Source organism: Vulpes vulpes, chromosome 3 (assembly GCF_048418805.1).
Source record: "Vulpes vulpes isolate BD-2025 chromosome 3, VulVul3, whole genome shotgun sequence".
NCBI lineage: Eukaryota > Metazoa > Chordata > Mammalia > Carnivora > Canidae > Vulpes > Vulpes vulpes.
This window is the reverse complement of record NC_132782.1, coordinates 54,197,773-54,220,270: the sequence shown is the minus strand read 5'-3', so window position 1 is coordinate 54,220,270 and position 22,498 is coordinate 54,197,773. Positions and strand designations below refer to the sequence as shown.

Sequence of the window (22,498 nt, the reverse complement as noted above, 5' to 3'; positions counted from 1 at the left end):
ACTGTCTGCGTCACGCAAACACTGCATGGCTCCCTACTGTCTGTATCTTTCTGTGTGTTCAGATGTGATTATCTTTTCTCCAGTAGCAGTTCTAATGCTGGCGGCAGACTCAGAGAAGCGACACACAGCATGGAGACTGGCATGTCATTAACTCCATCCACTCAGCACATTCATAAAAAGGCGGTGCGGGGGAGGGATTCAAGAAGAAAGAATAATTGAAATAGTGCCCACCATTCTGATAGCCACTCAGTCATATTCCTGTCTGGCCGGCACAAGGGCAGGGTCGGGAGCGCGACTCTAACGTCCTCTCCGGCTCTGTTAGGCTGAGCATCTTCTCGCAGGGCCTGATCTCAGCATTTGTGTCTTTTGTGCTACCTGGAGCTAAAGTCAAGATAATTATTTCTTCTGTTACCCAGAGGAAAAATTGTAATCTGCTCCAGGGCTGGATGAGAACCCAGCAGAGTTGGGTTCATGGAAGGAACTTTTGTGTGAGCATTCAGGGCTGTATCAGACTGTGTGTTCTGTAGCAGACTGTGTGTTCTATTCTATGGGTGATTTAAGGTAGGAGGACTTTTCATTCAGCTTTCCTTTACTGCACGTGCTTATCCATACCAGATGAGATCTTATTTTGCCTGACTTCTCATACAGCCACTTATTTTTTCATTTTTGTCTGTATACATAAATGTTTCAGTGTATGTTTAAAAGATCCTAGGGACTTTTGAAGGGCATCTGGCTGGCTCAGTTGGTAGAGACTGTGACTCTTGATTTCAGGGTCATGAGTTTGAGCCCCATATTAGCTGTAGAGATTATTTTATTTTATTAATTAATTTTTAAAATATTTCATTCACTTGTGAGAGACAGAGAGAGGCACAGACATAGGCAGAGGGAGAAGCAGGCTCCCTACGGGAAGCCCGATGCAGGACTTGATCCCGGGACCCCAGGATCATGACTTAAGCCGAAGGGAGATGCTCAGCCACTGAGCCACCCAGGTGTCCCTGGAGAGATTAGTGTGAAAAAAAAAAAATAAAGGCTGTTTTTTTTCCAATCAGGATCCAATTACAGTCCTTACGTTGTCATAGGTTGATCTGACTTTTAGAATTCTTAGAATGCTTGTAATCAGTAGTTTCCCAAGGGAGGAGGATTTTCGGCCCTGGTACTGATTTTGTAGCTAGCCATTGGTAAGGCATGGCTTTACTCTCCATATAAGCAGAGGTGGACACAGATGCCTCCCCCTCACGGTGCTTATCTGCTCTCACTGCTCAACCGTCCCTCTTAGAATCACCCACTTCCTGATCTTTCATCTTTTCATTCTTAAACAAAAATATGATCATTTGAGATTATTTTACTTTATATGTTTGAAGACCAAGCTGAAGGACAAGTTCAGCTTCAGAAATTTCACCTTTAGATCTTCAGCCAAGAAGCCTTCTGTGTTTGCTTTAACTGGACCATGCAAGTGGAACACTGTGTTTTTGATAGAGCTTGCTGCCTAACTTTCCTAGAAATAATCTGGATCCTATTTGGGAACCAGGAAGAAACACTTGAGCATGTAGAGAAGCCCACCCAGCCACGCACGTGATGGGGTAGGTTTGTGCTTCTCACGCCTGTTGGCCTTGGGAGGAGGTAGATGGAGCATAGATGGTGAGGAGGTATTTCCTGGCTAAAAATAGGAACAGGATGTTTTGAGACAGGGGCTTTTGCTCCCATAAGGCTCTGTGCACAACGCTGCAGTTAATGCAGTTACCACAGGTGGTAGTTCAGCTCATAACGGCAGGTTTTGCACATGTCCCTAAGTGGACTGCGGGGTGAGCTAGGGAGAAGCTGAAGTAGCAAAGTCAAAAAGGCAGTCATGTTCCATCTGCAGGAAGGACCTTTCAACCAGGGACCTCTCGTGATAAGATTTATATTGTTAGGTGGCCCATTGTACATCACATGCCAGTGTTTACCTTGGATTGAGGGCCGCAGCATTCCATGCTCATTCAGGCTTTCATACAGTTCTGTTTTGTGCATGTCAGAGTCCTTCCTGTTGGCCGTTGCCTACCTCTCCCTGCCACCGCACTTCTCTGCTTCTCCCAGGTAAGGAGCATGCTGCTCTTGGCCCCTGGTGCACTTACATGTATTCAATTCCTCTGTTACAAGCACGTTCCATGCTGTGTTGTCAGGTTTCTTGCCAGACCACCCCTACCACTAAGCTTAATGCCTGGTGCATAAGGGCACACCCCATTTATGTGGAGGTTTGAGGGGTCTGCCTGTAGCACTCTGCGTTGGTTATGTTGGGGGACTTGTGAGGAGGAGGAGGAGTGTTTTTGGGGATACTTGTTTTTAGAGACAGGAGATGTGGAAAATAGGTAAGTAATAGTATAAGATGGAAGGCAGAGAATATCAGAGGAGGCGGGTATGGCCACCCCACCTCCTTGCTGCTGTGCAAATCATACTACTTAATCGTTACCTCTACAGTCCTTGACAGTTTATCGAGCACCTTCCACCTGCAATCTCTCATGCCATGAACATGATATCATTACCCTCTGTTTTGTAAATGACAAAACTGTGGCTCGGTGGAGTGAAATGGCATGCTAAGTAATGGCATTACTACTTAATTAGTAATGGTAGAGCTAGGACTGGAGTGCAGTTTTCTGATACTAGGGCTAGTTTCCTTTCTCCTTTTTGTCACTTGTCTCAGGTTGGTAACCTGGGACCTGAGGAGGAGAAAGGACTCCACCTGGAACCACAGATGTAATTAATGACTTGAGACGATGCCAGGTGTGAGCTTCTATGTGGCCAGTGAGTGAGGAGGGAGAAGTAGGGAGAGCACAAACATGGAACAGTGTTCAGTGGAAATAGAAAGCAAGACACAGGCTTGGGCTGTGTTTGTAATTTTAAATTTGATAATAGTCACATTACAAAAGTAAAAATAGAAGATGGAGTTAAGGGGCACCTGGATAGCTCAGTTGGTTAAGCGTCTGCCTTCAGCTCAGGTCATAATCCCAGGGTCTCGGGATCGAGCCCCATGTTGAGTTCCCTGCTTGGCATGGAGTCTGTTTCTCCCTCTCCTTCTGCTGTTCCTCTGTCTCTGTCAAATAGATAAATAAAATCTTAAAAACAAAAAAAGTTAACCATTTAAAAAAAAGATGGTTGATTTTTAATATATTTTATTTAACCCAGTATCTACAAAATATTATTTATTTTATTATGCAATTGACATTAACGTTATCAGTCCAACATTCTTACATTCTGTTTTTCTGTGTAATTTAAATTTATAAAGTATCTCGGTATGGATTAGTCACATTGCTAGGGCTCCATGGCCGCCTGTGGCTAGTGACTCCTGTACTAGGTGAAGTTGGGTTGTATGGATTTTATATATTTCAGCCATTACATGAAGCATTTATTATCATATTGCCTAATGGCTTAGGAAATGAAGACCAGAGAGGTTACGTAACTTGCCTGAGATCACAAAGCTGGAAAGTGAGAGCTGGTTTGTGACCCAGGTCTGTCCCTCCTCTTCCCCTGTGCTTGATCTGAGCCTGGAAGGATGGTGGAATTGAATAGGTGGAAATGAGCAATGGCCTTGAGGTTGTGATATTACCCCCGAGGGTGTGACTTGCTGCTGGTGTTGATACTACTGTGTGCAGTGGACAAGGGGCGGGGTGTCCGGGGACAGAGCAGGGGTAGCCAGTTTCCAAACCATTGTTAGACTTTGCTTCTGAGGATATGGCTGAGGGATCACAGGAGAGTGAAGAGAAGGCTTGTCTTCAAATGTCAGAGCAGAAGTTAAGGGAGCCCGTTCACTACGTGGTGAGCCTGTTATGTATGTGAAGGTTCAGGTTATAACTCACAGAGAGAGCTCAGCCAGGGCCAGGTTGTAAGGGCCAAGTACACATGTTTGCCCTCCCTATGCTAAGGCAGGAGAGCCTACAGTTTATCTGAGTTTTATCCCTTTCCTAGAAGATGATAGTTTCCTGGAGGGGAAACTGGCTTAGGCGGACCATGTGCCTGCCTCTTGGGCAACCAAGTGGGTTCTAAATTTGTTTTTCTTGTTTTATTCACAAACATCACAATAGCAATAACAATAAACTCTTTAAATTCCTGGCATTCTGGCCCATTAGTGTTCATTTTACAACGTTCTCTTGCAATCATCCATTTTTCCATTTGTGGTGGGGAGCAAAATGGTTTTTGCTAGAACTATAATTTTAGCATGGATGGAGTTTATTTTGTTTCTGCCTTTACCATAAACATTTTTCTATTTTTATAGTGTGTGTGATATGTTAATGGCCTCAGAGGATATCACTGAATTCTACATTTCTCTGTTTCTATGGATGGATATTTAGATGGTTTCAAAATTGACATAGTTAATACTCCAGTCTACAACCTCATGCCTAGGTTTCTTTTCTATCTTTTGTAATTAGATTATAAAATCGGGTCACTAAGATTTATAAATATATTTATGAATTACTTTAATTACTTTTAAATATAATTTAATTACATTTAAATGGGATATAATTAAATATAATTGTATTTATAAGTAATATGTAATTATAATTATACATTAAAAACTAATTTGTAAAAGATTTATTTATTTATTTATTTATTTGAGAGAAAGTGAGTGCAAATACAAGCAGGAGCGGGTAGAGAGGGAGGGAGAGAGAGAATTTCACACTGAGTGCGGATCCTGATGCGGGGCTTGATCCCAGGACTCTGAAATCATGACCTGAGCCAAAACCAAGAGTCAGACCCTTAACGGGCTGCATCCCTAAAAGGTGTCCCTAAATCTTCTAGGTGTCTCTAAAATTATTTCTTTATAATAAAAACCCCAGCCTTTGAATTCTAAGCCAGAAAGCTACAAACATTTTAAAATGTGTTGGTTGTTCTGAGATCTTGCTTTCATTTTCTTGATGTATTGCTTCTGCTGTTGACCCCTACCAGCTTTATTGAGATATAATTGACATACAGCACTGTATAATAAATTTAAGGTATCCAGTACATACCTCCACTTTCCCAGCATCAAGTGTTAATGCGAGCTCACCGTTTTGCCACAAAAATCATGAGATTCAAAGTTTTGCTAAACTTAACAAAGGTAAAGATATGCCAAGTGTTTGTGTGTACTTACTTCCTCATATACCTCTTGGGACATCACTGATGTCACCATCCAGAGGAATGGGTGAGGCCACCATCAGTGTTGGGGTGCCTTCCTAGAGGAAGGGTGGTTCAACAGTTCCTTACCTGGTGGTGAGGGCCAAGCCCCAATACCCACTGCCTTCAAGCCTGGGCATAGCACTCCCCGAAATTCAGCCTCAGTTTTCCACAGTGGCACAAAAGGAGTATAGAACTCCATCCTGAACTGGACACAGCCCATGTGAAAGGGATGACTTTCCCGCTTCCTTCCACATTTCCTATCGCATGTGGATCTGTCCCAGGCTTTGGAGGCAGAGAGATGTGTGGTGGTGGGCTTGTGATTTAGTCTCTCGTTGGCTCATTTTTCATCTAAAATGAGAACAACGGCAGTCTCCTTGTGAGGTCTCCAGGAGGGTGAAATGTGTTCATCCTTGAAAAGTAGAAAGAACAGTGCTTGGCACATAATTAGTACTCCATGGAGCTTATAAATGTGGGTCTGAATCTCAGTCCCAACACTTCCTAGATGCTACTTTGTGCAAATCTCTTAACCCTTTCTCTTCTTGAGCTTCCTCTTCTGTAAAATGGGATTATAACACCTGCCTCACAAAGGTGCTAGGGGGTTTTAGTGAGATGGTGTGTAGCACAAAGCGCTGCACATCAAAGCCCCTGCATAAAGGGAGCCAAAAGTGAAACATTGTTATTATTATTATTTTTAAGATTTTACGTATTTATTTGACGTAGAGGACAAGTAGGGGAAGCAGCAGGCAGATGGAGAAGCAGACTCTCCACTGAGCAAGGAACCTTATACAGGCTCGATCGCAGGACCCTGGGATCATGACCTGAACCAAAGGCGGATGCCCAACTGACTGAACCACCCAGGCGACCCAAAATATTGTTTTTAAAAATTCTTATTTTCTACTCTACAGAAGGGAGAGCTTTGTCCCTTTACCCTGGTCTGAGCAGCACTTCTATTGTAATGAGCTCTTAGGTTTTGATCATACTTGTTACGGTGTATTTGTATGTCTCTATGTTGTAGGTTTGAGGCCATCCTGAAACAAAGAGGGAAGCAAAGCAACATTTTCGTGTCCCTGAAGCTGTTGACAGGTTTTAGTGAAATCTTGTTTTGAAGGTTAGTAAGTGCATAATTTCACAGAGAGAGGGTGATATTTCATATACTTAGTAATTTAGTGGCTTCTCCTCCCAGTTGGCATCAAAAGAAACTGGCAGGTGTATGGAAGGTATCACGTGTTTCATTATGCTCCGATGATATTTGTCTGAATGAAGAGATAAAGGGCACAATCTTTTGGAAATGCAAAGAAAGAATGGAAGAGGCACTAGAGCACAGCCTACCCATCCCCTCCTCCTGTCTCTCCAGCTCGTCCTCATCTTCCTGTTGGAGATGAGGTGTCTCCCCGAGGCTGCCTCCCCGGACCATCTGGACTGGATGACTGGCCTTTCTCTATGGTGGCCTACTGGACCACTGTGGTTCTCTCGTACCAGTCTTTCTCCCTCCGGAGGCAGAGACCTGCTGTAGTCACCCATGTATCCTTCTTACCTAGCCCGGGGCCTGAACAGCATAGGACTCCATAAGTGTGTTGGCTTAATGGATGAACTTGCAGAAATCTGCCCATGATGCTAGAAGGTACATGCTAGAAGGACAATGACAGGTGGATTTGCAAAAGAAAGGCAAGTGGAAGGTAAATGCCATTTTCTGCATGGGCAGAGGATGAATGAAAACGATAGTGTTTGTTTGGAAAACACATAGGACATCCCTTTGCTTCTGCTGCCTTTGTACCTTGTGAGACATTGTCTGTCCTCTCAGCCCCGCTGTTTCTTATCCCTAAGCATCCTCTTTCTTTCAGCCTCTCACCAGTTCCCAACTGTGCCATCAACCTGTGCCTAAGATTTGGGGTGAGGATAGTTCTGTGGCATGTTCATGTCCAATTTGTTAGCCTCCCTGTGTTATGGGAAAAACCTGAACTCTGGGTGTGTTACAGAAAGGATGAATATTTCCTTTAATCCTCATGCCTTGTGGGGGATCCCTGGGTGGCGCAGCAGTTTGGCGCCTGCCTTTGGCCCGGGGCGCGATCCTGGAGACCCAGGATCGAATCCCACGTCGGGCTTCCGGTGCATGGAGCCTGCTTCTCCCTCTGCCTGCGTCTCTGCCTCTCTCTCTCTCTCTCTCTCTGTGTGACTATCATAAATAAATAAAAATTAAAAAAAAAAATCCTCATGCCTTGTGAGTTAGACAAGAGCCAGAGAGAGCCTCACTGGCTTTCCTCGAACAGCAGTAACTGGTGGAAGGTGTAGGAATAAGTTGGTGTAAAATGCGCTTTGCTCTAGAAATGTTGGCTGTGGGGCCTCTGGTTTGTCACTGCTCACCTGGGAAGTCCAACCTACCTTAACAATCGTCTTCTCTACTGAACACCTATTGTATGCTGAGCAGTGTACTGGGAGCTTCACAGATATTATCTCAGATGCTCACATTTAAGGACCAACGTGAATCCCCTACATCTTCCAGGAAGCCTGGCCAGACTGAAGTCAGCAGCATGACACAGTGCTAAGAGAAGGATTTGAAAGGGAGCCAAGAAGTTGGAGTTCTAGTTTGGCTCTGTTGGAAACCAGTGATGTGGCCTTCTCTCTGCCAGTGGTCCTGCTTTCTTATGTATGAAAATGGGATGGGGAGAAGCAATCAGATTTCTCAGTTCCCCATTTCGTGTCCTCAGTGTATCCACTCCAACCCAACCTGCTCTCTTCTTTGCCTGAGTTATTTTAGATTGCAGGTCAGAATTACATCATTTAGTAGTACTACGTGCTCTGAGTGAGTCTTATCTCCTAGCGATACTCTGATCTTCCAGTGACAAAGACCTTATCTTGTTCTCTTAAATGCTTAACTCTGGGCCTACCACATTGGTGAAATATGATTCTGTTACCCTTGTGTGAGGCCTTGGCACATCTTGGGTATGTGTTGTCCTGAGACGGTTGTTTCTGGGCCTCTTCAGTCTTTCTCACATTACGAACTGAGGTTAGTTGTCAGGGCCACTTCCAAATAAATTGGACTTTAAATGTGATGAACTTCTACTTAACTGTTGTTTTTTCCACTGGTTGGTTAGTGCCTTTTGTGTCCTAAGACATCTTTGCCTGCTCCAAGTTCATGAAGATACTCTCCTATATTTGCTTCTAGAAGTGTTATCGTTTGAACTTTCACACACAGATTTAAGATCCTTCTCAAATCCTTCTCAAATTAATTGTATGGATAAAGTGAAGTAGAGGTCAAAGGTCATTTTTTTTTTCCCCTGTGTTGATATCCAGACATTTCGGAACAGTTTATTAAGAAGGTTTTTCTTTCTCCATTGAATTTCATTGGTACCACTGTAAAAAATTGATACTGTATATGTGTGGGCCTATTTAGGGATTTTGTGGTTTTTTTCCTTGATCTACTTGTTTGTCCCTACACCAATTACACAGTGTCTTGATTACTTTGGTTTTATAATAAATTGTTAATATAAGTCCTTTAACTTTGTTCTTCTAATATTGCTTTTGCTATTCTAGGTCCTTTGTATTTCCTTATAAATTTTAGACTTAGCTTGTTAGTGTCTACAAAATAACTGGGAATTTTGACTGAGAATGCATTGAGCCTGTATCAATGTGGAAGAGTTCTCCAGAGAGGTAGAACTTTCTCTCTCATGCACACACACGCACATGTGTGCGTGCACAGACACAGTGTATTCTATTTTTAGAAAGCTGGTAGTGGGGATCCCTGGGTGGCTCAGCGGTTTGGCGCCTGCCTTTGGCCTAGGGGGCGATCCTGGAATCCCAGGATCGAGTCCCGCGTTGGGCTCCCAGCATGGAGTCTGCTTTTCCTTCCTCCTGTGTTTCTGCCTCTCTCTCTCTTGAATAAATAAATACACTTAAAAAAAAAAAAAAAGAAAGCTGGTAGTGATGCTCTGAGTTGATTTTGAGACCAATAATGTAAAATACATATTTTTAAAATTTATTTGACACAGAGAGACAGAGTGCAAAAGCACAAGCAGGGGGAGCACGAGAGGGAGAAGCAGCAGGGAGCCCCATGCAAGGCTGGATTCCAAGAATCCAGGATCATGGCCTGAGTTGGAGGCAGTTGCTTAACCAACTGAGTCACCCAGGAGCCCCTGTAATGTACATATTTTTGATAAACACTGGTGCAGTTAAGGAGAGAAGGACCTATAAAATAAGTGATTACCATCTACTGGAAAGTGCCACCAAGATGTGTACAGAGAGCTCTAGGACACAAGGGTAGGGAGCCAAACCAAGCAGTGTCCTGGAGAGTCTGGGAAAGCCTCCCAGAAGTCCTTGAAGAGTTGGCATAGAAAAGGAAGCATTTAACATATTTGACAAGAGGGTTGGGAGAGGTATTTGAGCTTGAGGATGACAGCAGTGGTGCGAGTGGGAAATGGTGAGGTAGGATGGGTATACTCTAGTTAATTTAGTCCAGATGAAATGTGAGGGCTGAGGGAGTGGTGGAAGGTGAGGTTACAGATAACAACAGAAGGAACAAAAATCATAAAAGCTCCCCTGCAACAGTCTAAAAAAAAGTTCAGATTTTATTAGACGAGTCTCTACCCTGTGTGGTCATGATTTTGAACAGAACAGCCAGACCCAAAGGAGACCCAGTTCTGGAAGCCAGATCTTCTAACCCACTGATGCAGTTATCCTTCCATTCATGTGGCTTCTCAGAAGATCTACCCAGACACATAAATTGTGCTCTTTGAACCATTTACCGAAATAAAGATGCTAGTCCCTTACAGGACATTGTACAAGGTGGAGAGTGAGCTCACTCCGTCTGTTTTTCCTCATTCCCTGTGTAGGCTTGCCTCATCTGCCAGGCAAAGTCATTGGAACCTGTGAGAGAGTGATAACCTCCTACATCTCCAACATGGCATTATTCTAGATGCTTTCTGACTATTGACCCAATGAATCTTCACAACAGTTCTTTGTGGTGTTATTATTTCCATTCCATAGATAAGGAAACTGAGGTACCTAGAATTAAGTGACCTACCTAAAGTCACACATCCAGCAATTAGCAAAGCTGCATTTTAGGTGAAATCTCTTCTCCTAATCACCACAAGTCTTCTTGTTTGGGTTCAATTTCATCTCTGCCGTGTCCTCAAACCTGGACCTTTGAACAGAGATGTTCATTAAAAGATTTGACTTTGAGTCTCAATATTGCCAAATCTGATTCTTCCCTAATATAGAGGAAAAGGAAAAGTTTTTCTAGCTAGGAGAAAAATGATGGCTTCTTGGAAGGAGATGGTGTTTTGATGGAGCTTTGGAGAGATGAGTGAAATTTTGCAAAGTAAAAATTGCTGAGAAGGAAGGGCAGCAGTGCCAGCCAAGATGATGTCATTCAACTTTAACCTCCTTCTGTTTACAACTAAAAAACTGGACAGAATGCAAAAGTAACTATGCAAGAGCCCCAGGAAGTGATAGCAGACAGAAAGGAGACGGGACCCAAAACTTGGACAACGACCCGAAATGGCCTTTGTCACAGAGAATTGCACGATAGTGTGGGAGGCTAAAACTCTGAGATAGCCCCACCTTTCAGCCAGAGGAACATGGCAAAGGAGCCTCCAGAGAGTGGGAGGAAATCTCTGAGAGGAGAGAGCTGGGAAAAAGGCCATACTCCCTCTGTGTATGGACTAATATAAGTCATGGGCATGCTCCAAGGTGTTTATGGATGGAATAGACCCAAAGAAGCATGGCAAAGGTTTGGAGTACTTAACTATGAAATCAACACTACCCAGGTCCTGGAGAAACCCAGAGTTACCTATATGACAGGCAGACCCAATTAGCCTAGTGAAGGCTTTGAAACCCAAACTGGCATAAAGCCACCAAAGTTGAGACAGAATTTTCAATCTGAACCTACCTGGGTTAATTGTACATAAAATAAATAAAAATATCAACATTTTTTCCAGAGAATTTAAGCAGGATTCAGTCTCATAACATGTTATCCAAAAGTCCAGGATACAATCCAAATTTTCTCAATGTAAAAGAGCCAGGAAATTCTGAAAGATACTCAAGGGAAAAGACCATAATAGGTGCTAACCCTGAAATGACTCAATGGTGGAATTATGAGACAGACTTATAGTAGCTATTATAACCATTCTTCACTCTTGAAATGAACAAGATAGAAATTATCAGCAGAAAAATAGAAACTATACAAAACAACCTGATGGAAATTTTAGAACTGAAATGATGACATCAGAAAGTAATAAATTCATTGCAGTGGGCTTAGTGACAGAAAAGAGATAACAGAGGAAAAAAAATCTGTGAATTTGAAGATAGAACAATAGAAATCATACAGTATTTTATATTTGTAAATATATGTTTTTATCAGGGGAAAAACGAACAGCATCTTAGGATACCATGGGACATCAACAAGTTGAAAATTCATGTGGTTGGAGTCCCAGCCCAGAAAGTGGGGGGAAAAAAGGTATTGGTACAGAAAAATTTGAAGGTAGAATGGCTAAAAATGTCCCAAATTTGGGGAAAGACATAAGCTAACAAGTTAAAGAATCTCAGTGTGGGGCACCTGGGTGGCTTAGTTGGTTAAGTGTCTGACTCTTGCTTTTGGCTCAGGTCATGATCTCAGGGTCTTAGGATCGAGCCCCATGTCCAGCTCTGTGATCAGTGGGGAGTCTGCTTGAGATTCTTTCTCTCCCTATGCCCCTCCTCCAACTCATGGGTGCACTTTCATTCTCTCTCAAATAAATAAGCAAATCTTTAAGGAAAAAAATAAAAAGAATCTCAGTAAATCCTAAACAGGATAAACTCAGTGGCAACTACTCAGCCACATCATAAACTGCTAAACATGAAAGATAAAAAATCTGGGAGCAACCAGAAAAAGACATATACATCAGGCAAACCTATTAAAACAACCATAGACTTCTCATTTCTAACCATGTGAGCCAGGGACAGTGAAATAACATCTTGAATGTACGAAAAGAAAAGGTGTGTCAACTTAGAATTTTATATCCAGAAAAAATATCCTTTAGGAGTGAAGGAAAAATAAAGATCTCAGATGAAGGAAAATCAAGAAATTTCATTTCTAGCAGCCCTGCTCTAGAACTGTTAATGGAGGTTTTTCAGGCTGAAGGAAGGTGATACCAGTGGGAAACTGCTTTTTTTCTAAAGATTTTATTTATTCATGAGAGACACAGAGAGACAGAGACATAGGCAGAGGGAGAAGCAGGCTCCCTTGCTGGGAGCCCGATGTGGGACTTGATCCCAGTACCCCGGGATCACGACCTGAGCCAAAGGCAGAGACGCTCAACCACTGAGCCACCTAGGTGCCCCTCAGTGGGAAACTGAACTTGAATGAAAGAAGAGTAAGAAAAATGATACATAAATATATAACACTGCAGATTCCTGTTAGTAAACCTACAGACAAAAATAGAAAAGTAAACAAACATCCTCTCTAATGCCATGACATGGGGGTAACTATAGATAACTGGCAATATTTTGGATATGATTCCTTCAAGTTGTTTTCTCTGTGAATAGCATTTCTTTTTCTCTTCCCTCTCTCTCTTCCAATTAAGATTATATATAGCATATATGGTTTTATAATATTCCTTACCAGTTCACATTGTATTATACTTTTTTTGTTTAGGAAACCTTAGTTACTGACAGTTTTTATTAGGTTTGATAATGGTATTTTTGTTGTGTTTTTAAATTTTTTTTTTTATTATTATTTATTTATGATAGTCACAGAGAGAGAGAGAGAGAGGCAGAGACACAGGCAGAGGGAGAAGCAGGCTCCATGCACCGGGAGCCCGACATGGGATTCGATCCTGGGTCTCCAGGATCGCGTCCCGGGCCAAAGGCAGGCGCCAAACCGCTGCGCCACCCAGGGATCCCTTTTGTTGTGTTTTTAAAAAGAATACATTTTAGAAACACACGCTGACATATTTATGGATGCAATGCTATGGTGTCTGTGATTTGCTTCAAATACCCAAGGTGGGGAGCTGGCTGGATATGGATGAGCTAAGATTGGCCATAAAAAGGGGCGCCTTGGGTGGCTCAGTGGTTGAGCGTTTGCCTTCAGCTCAGGGTGGGATCCTGGAGTCTTGGTATCAAGTCCCATATTGGGCTCCTTGCATGGAGCCTGCTTTTCCTGTCTCTGCCTCTCACTCTCTGCCTCTGTGTCTCTCATGAATAAGTAAATAAAATCTTTAAAAAAGTGGCGTGGGCACCTGGGTGGCTCAGTTGGTTAAGTACCTGACTCTTAGTTTTGGCTCAGGTCATGTCTCAGAGTTGTGTGATCGAGCCCTGTGGCAGGCTGCTCACTCAGTGGGGAGTCGGCTTAAAGATTCTCTCCCTTTTCCCCTCCCCGAACTCATGCTGTCTCTCAAGTGAATAACTATATCTTAAAAAAACAAAAAAATTGGCCATAAATTGATCATTGCAGACAATGGGTAATGGGTACTTGATGGTTCAATGTACTTCTTTCTGTAGTATTCTATATGTATGCAATTCTTCATTAAAAAAGCTTTAAGAAATCTTCATGAATGTAATTTTAATTATTTAATCATATCCCATCCTGTGGACATCCCATATTTAAGTATTCCTCTGTTGTTGTGAGTTGAGGTGGTTTTAGGTTATATGTGGGCTGAGATGAGACTGCAGTCTTTGAGAGCTTCCTTGATTATTAACTTTTTGGAGATGTGATTACTGAATTAAAGAAGAATGGACAAGGGCACCTGGGTGGCTCAGTGGTTGAGCATCTGCCTTTGGCTCAGGTCTTGATCCCAGTGTCCTGGGATCGAGTTGCACGTCAGACTCCCTGCATGGAGCCTGCTTCTCCCTCTGCCTGTGTCTCTGCCTCTCTCTGTGTCTCTTATGAATAAATAAATAAAATCTTAAAAACAAAAGTAAAAAGTGCCAAGTTTCCTAAAGTAGATGGCACTTAAAAAAAAAAGGATGGGGGGAGAATGGATATTTTAATGCTTGGCTGTGTTTTGCCAAATCACCATTCAGAAGACATGTTGTATGTAGTTTCCATACAAGAGGTATCTAAGAGTGCTCTCATCAGCTCTACGTTCTATATATTTTCAGCCTCGGTTAATTTGATAGAGGGGGAGGTGGTATCTTATAGTTTTTATGTGACTTGCCTTGGTTTCCAGGGACATTGACTTCCCCAGCCTCACACTGAATTGGTTCCCATCCTTTCAGGGAGGGAGCAGGGGAGAAGAGTAGGAAAAGGGAAGAGATTTGTTGCCCCTTCCCCATTCCCCACTTTGAAGATGAGAGGCAAACAGACCCAGGGAGCCCTGGGTTCAAATCCTGGCTCTGTCACCTACCAGCTACTGACTGTACACCATCAGCCTCTCCCTGTCTCAGATGTCTTCGGGGAAGAGCTAGGGCAGTCATGCCGGCCTCATGAGGCCGAGGAGACAGAGGCTCACCGGGGCCAGCTGGTGCACAGCGCTCCACCGCAGGATGGTAGCTGTTGTTGCCCTTGGGAAGCTGAGGATTAGAGTGTCTCAGAAGGACCTCCTGCTATCTTGCACGCAGGCAGGAGGGAACTCCAGACTGGGTGTCATTGTCTCCCCCAAGCCCAACCCCAGCCCTGATCCTAACTACACCTGCCCCACTCCCTGAACAGGAAAGGCCAGGGCAGGAATTCCTACTCCTGTTTGTATCACTGTCCCTTCACCCTTCATTCTTCGAAGTCTCCCCAGCCTTTCAGCCTCCCGTTGCTGAGAGAGGAAGGCAGGTATCCCCAGCCGGGAAATCCAGCGTGGGGAGCTGGGTGAGCCTGAGGAAGGAATCGAGGAAGGGATTCAGATTTGCCTGCTCCCAGGATTTGTCTGGCTCGGTGGGAATGCGCGTTGTGGTGCTTGGGCCAGAGGACTGGGGTGGGCTTCAGGGGGCTGTGTGTGGCAGTGTCTCACCTTATTCCTGGGAGCAGAATTCACACCTGGAACGTGATCTTTCCACGGTGGCCCAGCCAAGCGGGCATCGCTGCCTCAACTCACTGGGCCCCTCCCTGGCCCTTCACCTTCCTTGTACTGTTTCTCTCTGCCCAGGCCCAGACCCCCTCCATTGGACTTGTTCTTACTACACACACACACACACACACACACACACACACCCCTTCCAGAAGGTTGAACCCCTGAAACAGAAAAGAGGACTATGGCTCTAAATAACCTGCCTGCTTGCAGACTAGGAGAGAACCCAAAGTACTCTTCCTCTATTTACAGCTTTTGATTGGTGGGAGGTGGAGGTGGTGAGAACCCTTTAGGTTATTTCAACACCAAGCAAGAGGCCAGAAAACCCTACAACCATCAGCTCAGAGCATGGATGCAGTTGGCTGGGTAGAGAAGCATTTCTTCTGACATCAAGGTTGGGTGCCCAGACCTCAGGGCTACCCACTTTAACCTGTTTACACTCTGGGACCACGTCACTGACTTCCTGTTTTTTTCTCAGGTCATCAGATAGTTGCAAAGAGACCTAATAAAGCTGGGAGGGGGAGTGAGTTTGGCCTGTTTTCTAAATTAAGGGAAAATCCTGAGAAAGGACGGTGGGCTTTCCTGTGAGAATTTGGATCTACCAGCTTTTCCTGCTCTGGGCAGTGAGCCCTCTGCTCCATAGTAATGAGAGAACTACCCCCCCACCCCCTTCTGGGGTCTGCAGAGGGCTCTCGGAGGGTACAAACTCTGAGGGAACTGAACAGCTTTATGTTTTCATGCATACGATCACAGAGAAGTGATTCTTTTTTTTAAAGATTTTATTTATTCATGAGGGACACACAGAGGCAGAGACATAGGCAGAGGGAGAAGCAGACTCCCTGCGGGGAGCCCAATGTGGTACTTGATCCCAGGACCCCAGAATCACACCCTGAGCCCAAGGCAGACACTCAACCACTGAGCCACCCAGGCACCCCAAGAAGGGATTCTTCTAATGGTTATAAATCACCTCAATTCACAATAGAAGGATACTTTGATTTAAGAAGAAATCTTCAATGTCTTAAGTAGGAGTTCCTTAAACAGTGTTTCTTTTCGTCTCTGAAATGGGAAGGTGCTTTACCCACCAGCTTTATTTCTGATGTCTTGATAGAGGGACCACTCGGCTAGGACCTGGTTTCAGACTTTTCCTGAAATTATGGCCTTCCTAGTCCCACTCCCTTGGCTCTGGCTTCCTGAGGGTCCCAAATTCTGCTTCTCTTGACTGTGCAGAGGTGTTTGAAAGAGTTAACACTGAAAGCAGCAGATACCGGATTTGTCGAGATGAATATAAAGGTCCTGTATTTAGCCAAAGACAAATACTGGCTCATGACACTCCCAGAAAGTTCATCTCCTCTCACAAGTGAAGACTTCCTCGACCCACAGCAGCAAAGCCAGGCCCCCGTCTCCTGTGCCCTCTTCCTCCCCCTGCCAGGTGCAGGTTTATAAGTCACCAGCTACTAAGCACTTGCCACATGCCCAGCACCGCACGGTCCTCACTTCCAACCCTTACAGCAGTCCTGCGAGGTAGGTTGTTTTGCCTCCGATTTACAAAGGAGGACGCTGAAACCCAGGGTGTTCCTATCACATTTGCCTAAGATCACACAGGGCTGAGTAATGCAGCTGGGACCCAAGGCTAGGTTCATCTGACTGCAAAACTGGGTTCCCATGAAGTTTTGCACCACTCTCCCAAAGTGGATCTCATCTGAGCATCTTCCTCATCTCAGGCCCTCATCTCGTCTGCACTGGGGGTTGCACCCAGGTTTTCCTGGCCTCTGTGCCCTGAGTCGAATCTGAGTTGAGATCCTGGTTCTGCCTCCTGACAGTGGGATGCTTGTGGGCACGTCCCGCTGCCTCTCTGAGCCTTGGTTTCTGGGTTCTGCCTTAGTGCAGGTTATTTTGAAGATTCAGTAGGTGTTCGGCCCCAGACCTGGCACATAGCAGGTGGCTAAGAAGTACCTGCTGTGGCTAGTTTATAGGCTGCTTACTTGCAGGGAATGGAGGAGGGTGTTGTGAGCTGCAGCACCCTCCTCCTGCTGCTGACCTTGGACTATCCCCGCTGGCTCATCACTTCCCTCGCCTGCTCTGAAGCTTTCTATCTGCTCTCTGCTACATGCTTGAAAATTGCCAGGCTCTTCCATGGCTACTCACAATGCCATAGGCTGAGGTCCGAGTCTCCCTTGAAATGACCCCTCCCTCTGCTCAGCTTCGTGTACCTATTTGGGCTGACTCCACCCTCTCTCTGGTGCCCTGTCCTTGCCCGCCTCATGCACATGCTCCCAGAGCACACAATTTCCCCATATATGCATTCATGCATAATTGAACAATTGAGGCAACTTCTGTCTCTTATTGATTGTATGAATATAGGGCTATAGGCATTTATAAATCTGTTAGCAGCAATTCATCATGGAGTATAAACTTTTCTTCACATGGACTAGCAGTCTTATTTCTTTGGGAGCTGTAGATCACAAGGAGTTATTTGTAGCGTGTTCTGGTGCATGGAGAGCACAGAGATCCTCTCTTCCCTTTTGTCCTGGGTCGTGGCCTGGGGATGAGCTCTCCCATATACTAGCTTTCTGTGCACATGCTTCATATTCATTCATGAGCACAGATCAGGCTGCTTTTTGGTTTAGGACCTTTGGGGTCGTTCTCCAGTAGTCAACATTTCAAAGTTGACTCTGTACATGCCAAAGCCCTCCAGGGCTGCTGAAATATCCAGTTCACCATATCAAGCATCCTAACTGTGCTCTGGACTTTGAACTCAATACTATTGGTTCCCTTATAACTGAAACCATTTGCTTCTGCGGTTCGGTGGGCATGACTGTGGCCGAGAGAGTCACAGGTCAAACAAGATGACCATTGGAGTACAGGGATTAAGAGCATGGCCTTTGGATTAAGACAGTTCTGGATTCCAGTTTGGGCACTTCCATTTACTAGTCAAAGCTCTTCAGTGTCTTTAAAATTCAGCCCTATCTGAGAAATGGAAGCAGTACCCATGCCAATCTTAGAGGATGGCTCTTAGATTTGAATGAACTCTCCTATGTGTATGTAGGAAGCCCCCAGAAGCAGTCACAGTAACTTCTCTCTCCCTCTCTACAGGGATACACACCCAGTAGGTGCTTCATGTTTGTTGATGAAGTCTGAAATCATTTTCCTATTTAAAAATTAACCACCGGGACTCCTGGGTGGTTCAGCGGTTGAGCATCTGTCTTTGGCTCAGGGCATGATCCCAGAGTTCCGGGATCGAGTCCCACATCAGACTTCCTGGGAGGCACCTGCTTCTCCCTCTCCCTATGTCTCTGCCTTCTCTCTGTGTCTCTCATAACTAAATAAATAAAATATTTTTTAAAGAAATAAAATAAATAAAAAGTAACCACCTTACACCCCCAACATTCACATTACAAGCCCTGGCAATGGGCCCTCTCTGATATTGGGTACCACTTGTATACCTTGTGTTTGGCAGTGCTGAAGCAGCAGAATGGGTGTTGGTGAACTCTGTCCACATGGAACCCTATCAGATGGGAAAAATAAGATCCCCACTCCTTCCACAGCCCCTGGAGGAGCATATTAGAGAACATTCACTTAGGCCAGGAGTGTGGTGGGACTCCTCATAGGAGGAGGACCCCACCCTGGGGGATCTAGGGAGCTTCCTCTGTGGAGATGGGCTGGTAATGGGGATGCCCTTGGATCCCTGAAATGAAAGGAGGGAATGATGAGTAGGGATACTTGAGGGTTAACTAGTAAATGCTGAGATGTGTGGATCTGGCCCCTAAAGAAAATATCTAAGCCTTCCACTGGTCAACATGCTCCATTAAGCACCAGCTAGGTGCGATATAAAGTGGTCTTTGTGTATGGGTGATGGCGAGGCAAGTAAATGTAGAACACTTCAGAAAACCAGCCCTTGCCATCTAGGGGAGAAGGACCATTCACCAGGAGTGGAAGTTATGTGTGAGCCCTCATCTGAGACTGCCCAGAATGGAGCACACTCCTGCGCCCATGAGATTAGTCTTCAGTCCCATTTCTGCCTCTGTCAGCTGGCGACTGAAATCCGGATCACAACCAAGGGGAGAGAAAGCTGAAAGACACCCCTTGATGCAAGGGCAGTTAGCACTCTCTCTGGTAGTCCTGACTCCCCTGACCTTATAACCGACATGAATTATCCACATCTCCCCTTGGAGTGGGCAGCCCAGAATTGACAACAGTTGGGCCTGAAATTCTCAAAGACCTGGACTGAGGTGGAGGCCCTGCCACCTCCTCAGGAACTCTGGGTCATGAAGAGGCACAGACTCCCCGGGTAGTGGAGGAGCCTGTGCTAAGCAAGGACTTCACGTGCTTGAGGTCACGTTATTGACTGACCATGTTCACACTATGCTGAGCCAGCATGGACCCTCCCACTCTGCCTGAGGCCACCCTCCTGTGGATGTTCACATTCTTCAAGGACTCTATTGTTGATTGGTCCAGACCAATTAGATCAGAATCTACTGAGGACAGTATTGGGCATCTATATTTTTCCATGGTTCCTAGGTGATGTTAATGCCCAAGTAATATAGAGAAGTGGTTCCTTTCACCTACACTGACCTTAATGGCTATGGGATTAGGGGTAGGATGCTCCTCCGAGAACAGACTTTATCGAACCTTTTCTCCTCTACATTCTCTTTGCTTTTCTCTTTGGATGGTGGCCCAGTTGGGCTTGGGTTGGACTTAGGAAAGAGGTCAATTTGCTAAGTGAGCGAAGTAAACAGTTGTCACTTTGGTGGCCATAAGGAGTGGTCAGTGACTCTGACCTTTGGGCAATATTAAGAACTCTTGTCCTGGCATCCTCCCGTCCAGTCGGGTAAAACCAAGATGCGAGGGAAGAACAAACAGTCCTTGGCATGATCTCTGGCCCAGGAATTTCTGGAGAAAATTTATGTTTAAGACAACATCATTGTTCTCACTAAAGACATAGTTAAACTGGATTTGAAGAGAAACGTAGGTCGTCAGGCCCTCATTATTAGGATTTAAAAGAAAAGTCTTAATCTTCCATCTTTCATCCGAACTCTTTTCCTCTTGGGTTGTTATTTGGTCTTCCTCTGCTCTTCAGCGAAAATTCTGGACCGCCTCGTTACTCTGCTGGGCTGTAGGAGCTCTGCTATGCTGTCCTGGAGGGGGCATCTTTCTGATATAACTGCTGCCCGCCTCAGCTGCTGAGCTCTGAGATGATGGGTGGGGCACCTGTGTCTGTTTGATCTGGCTGTCAATAAAATTCTGGTTTTTACATTGCTGTGCCCTTGAGCTTTATGCACTTGGGGGGCCAGATTCTTCCAGATAAGCACAGAATGCCTTATTTCTGCCTCGTTGGGGGCAGTTGTGTGTAGTTTTTTTTTTTTTTTTTTTTAAGTACCCTACATATCTAGCCAACCAGTAAAACCTGTTTTCAGGAGGCCAGCTGGGATCAGAAAATTATGATTTTTATTGGGGGTAAGTTTCAGGCCATACAAATCAGAATGCCTTGCCCAGGGTTTCCAGAGACCCACCAGACACTCAGAGTATTTCAAAAAAACCAGATGGCAGAAGCACATTTATTCACAAAAAAAGCCCTGCATGGGCCAAGGAAATTATCCAGTTTCTTTGTGTCATGCTGGAATGTTACCAACAGATTGTGATAACAATGACAATCTCATGCTGATCAGAGTCTCTTATTGGCAGCAGTATCTCTGTTCATTTGAGAACAAATAAGAACTCAAATTCTTAATTAAATCTGGCTGATAGCATCTTTTAGAACCTGGCAGTCGTAGCAGGGGGAAACAAATACAACAGGTATTTGGTGCCGAAGAATTTAGGAACCTCTGGCTTTGACTAAATTAAGGGGAGCTCCTATTATTTCCCTGTGCTAGGGAAGTACTGAGATAAGGAGAGATCTGTGCAGATGATGGAAGACTCTACCGCTGAGAATTCTGCAGAAATTCCTAGACTGGTACAAATAGAAATTCAGGAAGTTTCTACTAAGAACCCTGTTGATATAATGCTAGCTGCACTTCCTAGTGGTCTTGGTCTAGAAGTGACACTTGTTATTTTTGCTCAGCTTTGATGGTCTACTGGTCTCATGTAGATGCAGGGTGTGTATGTGTGTGCGTGCGTACTTGCTGGAAAATGTCATCCCTGGATGAGCCCACCCTTTCAGCCAGAACTCTGTAATGACAGAAGGATCAGTTTTGGTGGGGCAGCCTGTCATCCTTGACATGAGAAACAGGAAGAGGAGTCATTATGGGATTAAGTGGCAGCTCAGCTGGCACAAGTTAGGAAAGGTGAGCCCATCGTGGTGAAGGTTTCTGGAAGTCAGGGCAAGTGGACTGTTTCTCAAAGGCATTATGGTTAAAGTATCCTTTGGGGATAGTTGGGGATCAGGGTCTCTAGGCACAGAAAATGTAGGTTCTAAGATACAGACGAACGATGGGGTTTTCACACCGAGGGGTTAAGGAGGTGGTGATCAGGGCAGAGTAAAGAGATGTCACCAGAAGGTCAAAGATGGTGACCAGCCACTGCATTGGACCTGGTAAAGCCCTTTGAAGGACTCTGAGTAGACAGACATATGTTGGATAGCATGAGCACTTTGGGCGGTGGGGGGCAGTTAGGATAGTCTAGTTTGACCATTGGCAATGACATCTTGAGCAAATGGCTTAAACTCTTGGAGCTTCCTTTTTGTTTATAAAAGAAGATAATTAAAAGCCCACCCCATAAGGTGCTGATAATGATTAAATTTGGTAACATCTCTAAATTGCTAGCACCCAGGAAGAAGCTTAGTAGATGGCTCACAGGCCTCTTTTCATCTGAATTTTTGCAATAGCCTTTTGAAAGGTCTTCCTTCTTCTTCTTCTTCTTCTTTTTTTTTTTTTTTTTTTTAACCTCCTTCAACCTGCCATGAACAACACTTGATTCTCAGTGCGGCAGCCAGAATGATCATTTCAAACCTAAGTCAGCTGGGTCTTCTTTAGAGCGAAAGCGAGAATCCTACACCAGTCTAAGGCCCAAGGTGATCTGGCTCTAAAGCTTCCCAACCTCACCCTCTGCTACCCTTCTCCTCACCTGCTCTTCTCCTGGCCTTGATGCTATTCTTGAAACAGGTCAGGCCTGCCCCTGCCCAGATATTTTGCTTTTGCATCCATCTGGAACCCTCCTCCTTCAGAAATCTGCATGACCCCTCTTTCACCTCCCTCCAGTCTCTGCTCAAATGCCTTCTCAGTGAGGCTGACTATCCAGTGTGACCCTGAGCTCCACCCTTCCCCCATACACCTGCTGTTTGTAGCCTGTCTTCCCTGCTTTAATTTTCCACCTGGCAGTTATCCACTTCCAAAGCATCACATACATATATATTTTGTCTTACTCTTCCCTTATCCCCTCCCTGGAAGGCAAGTTCCGGGGTGGGGGTG

At 44.7% G+C, this 22,498-nt stretch overlaps 1 protein-coding gene across 10 annotated transcripts in view; it reads left to right on the top strand.

The window, feature by feature from the left end:
- ST6GAL1 (ST6 beta-galactoside alpha-2,6-sialyltransferase 1) overlaps positions 1 to 22,498 on the top strand; it is a 123,341-nt gene that overhangs the window by 56,136 nt on the left and 44,707 nt on the right. Inside the window, exon 1 of one of the 10 annotated variants that reach the window (XM_072752493.1) lies at positions 6,143 to 6,235. The exons of the other annotated variants lie outside the window; for them this stretch is intronic. The gene's annotated coding sequence lies outside the window, so the exon portion shown is untranslated. Of the gene's footprint in view, positions 1 to 6,142; positions 6,236 to 22,498 lie in introns of those variants that run through there. 10 annotated transcript variants of the gene reach the window in all.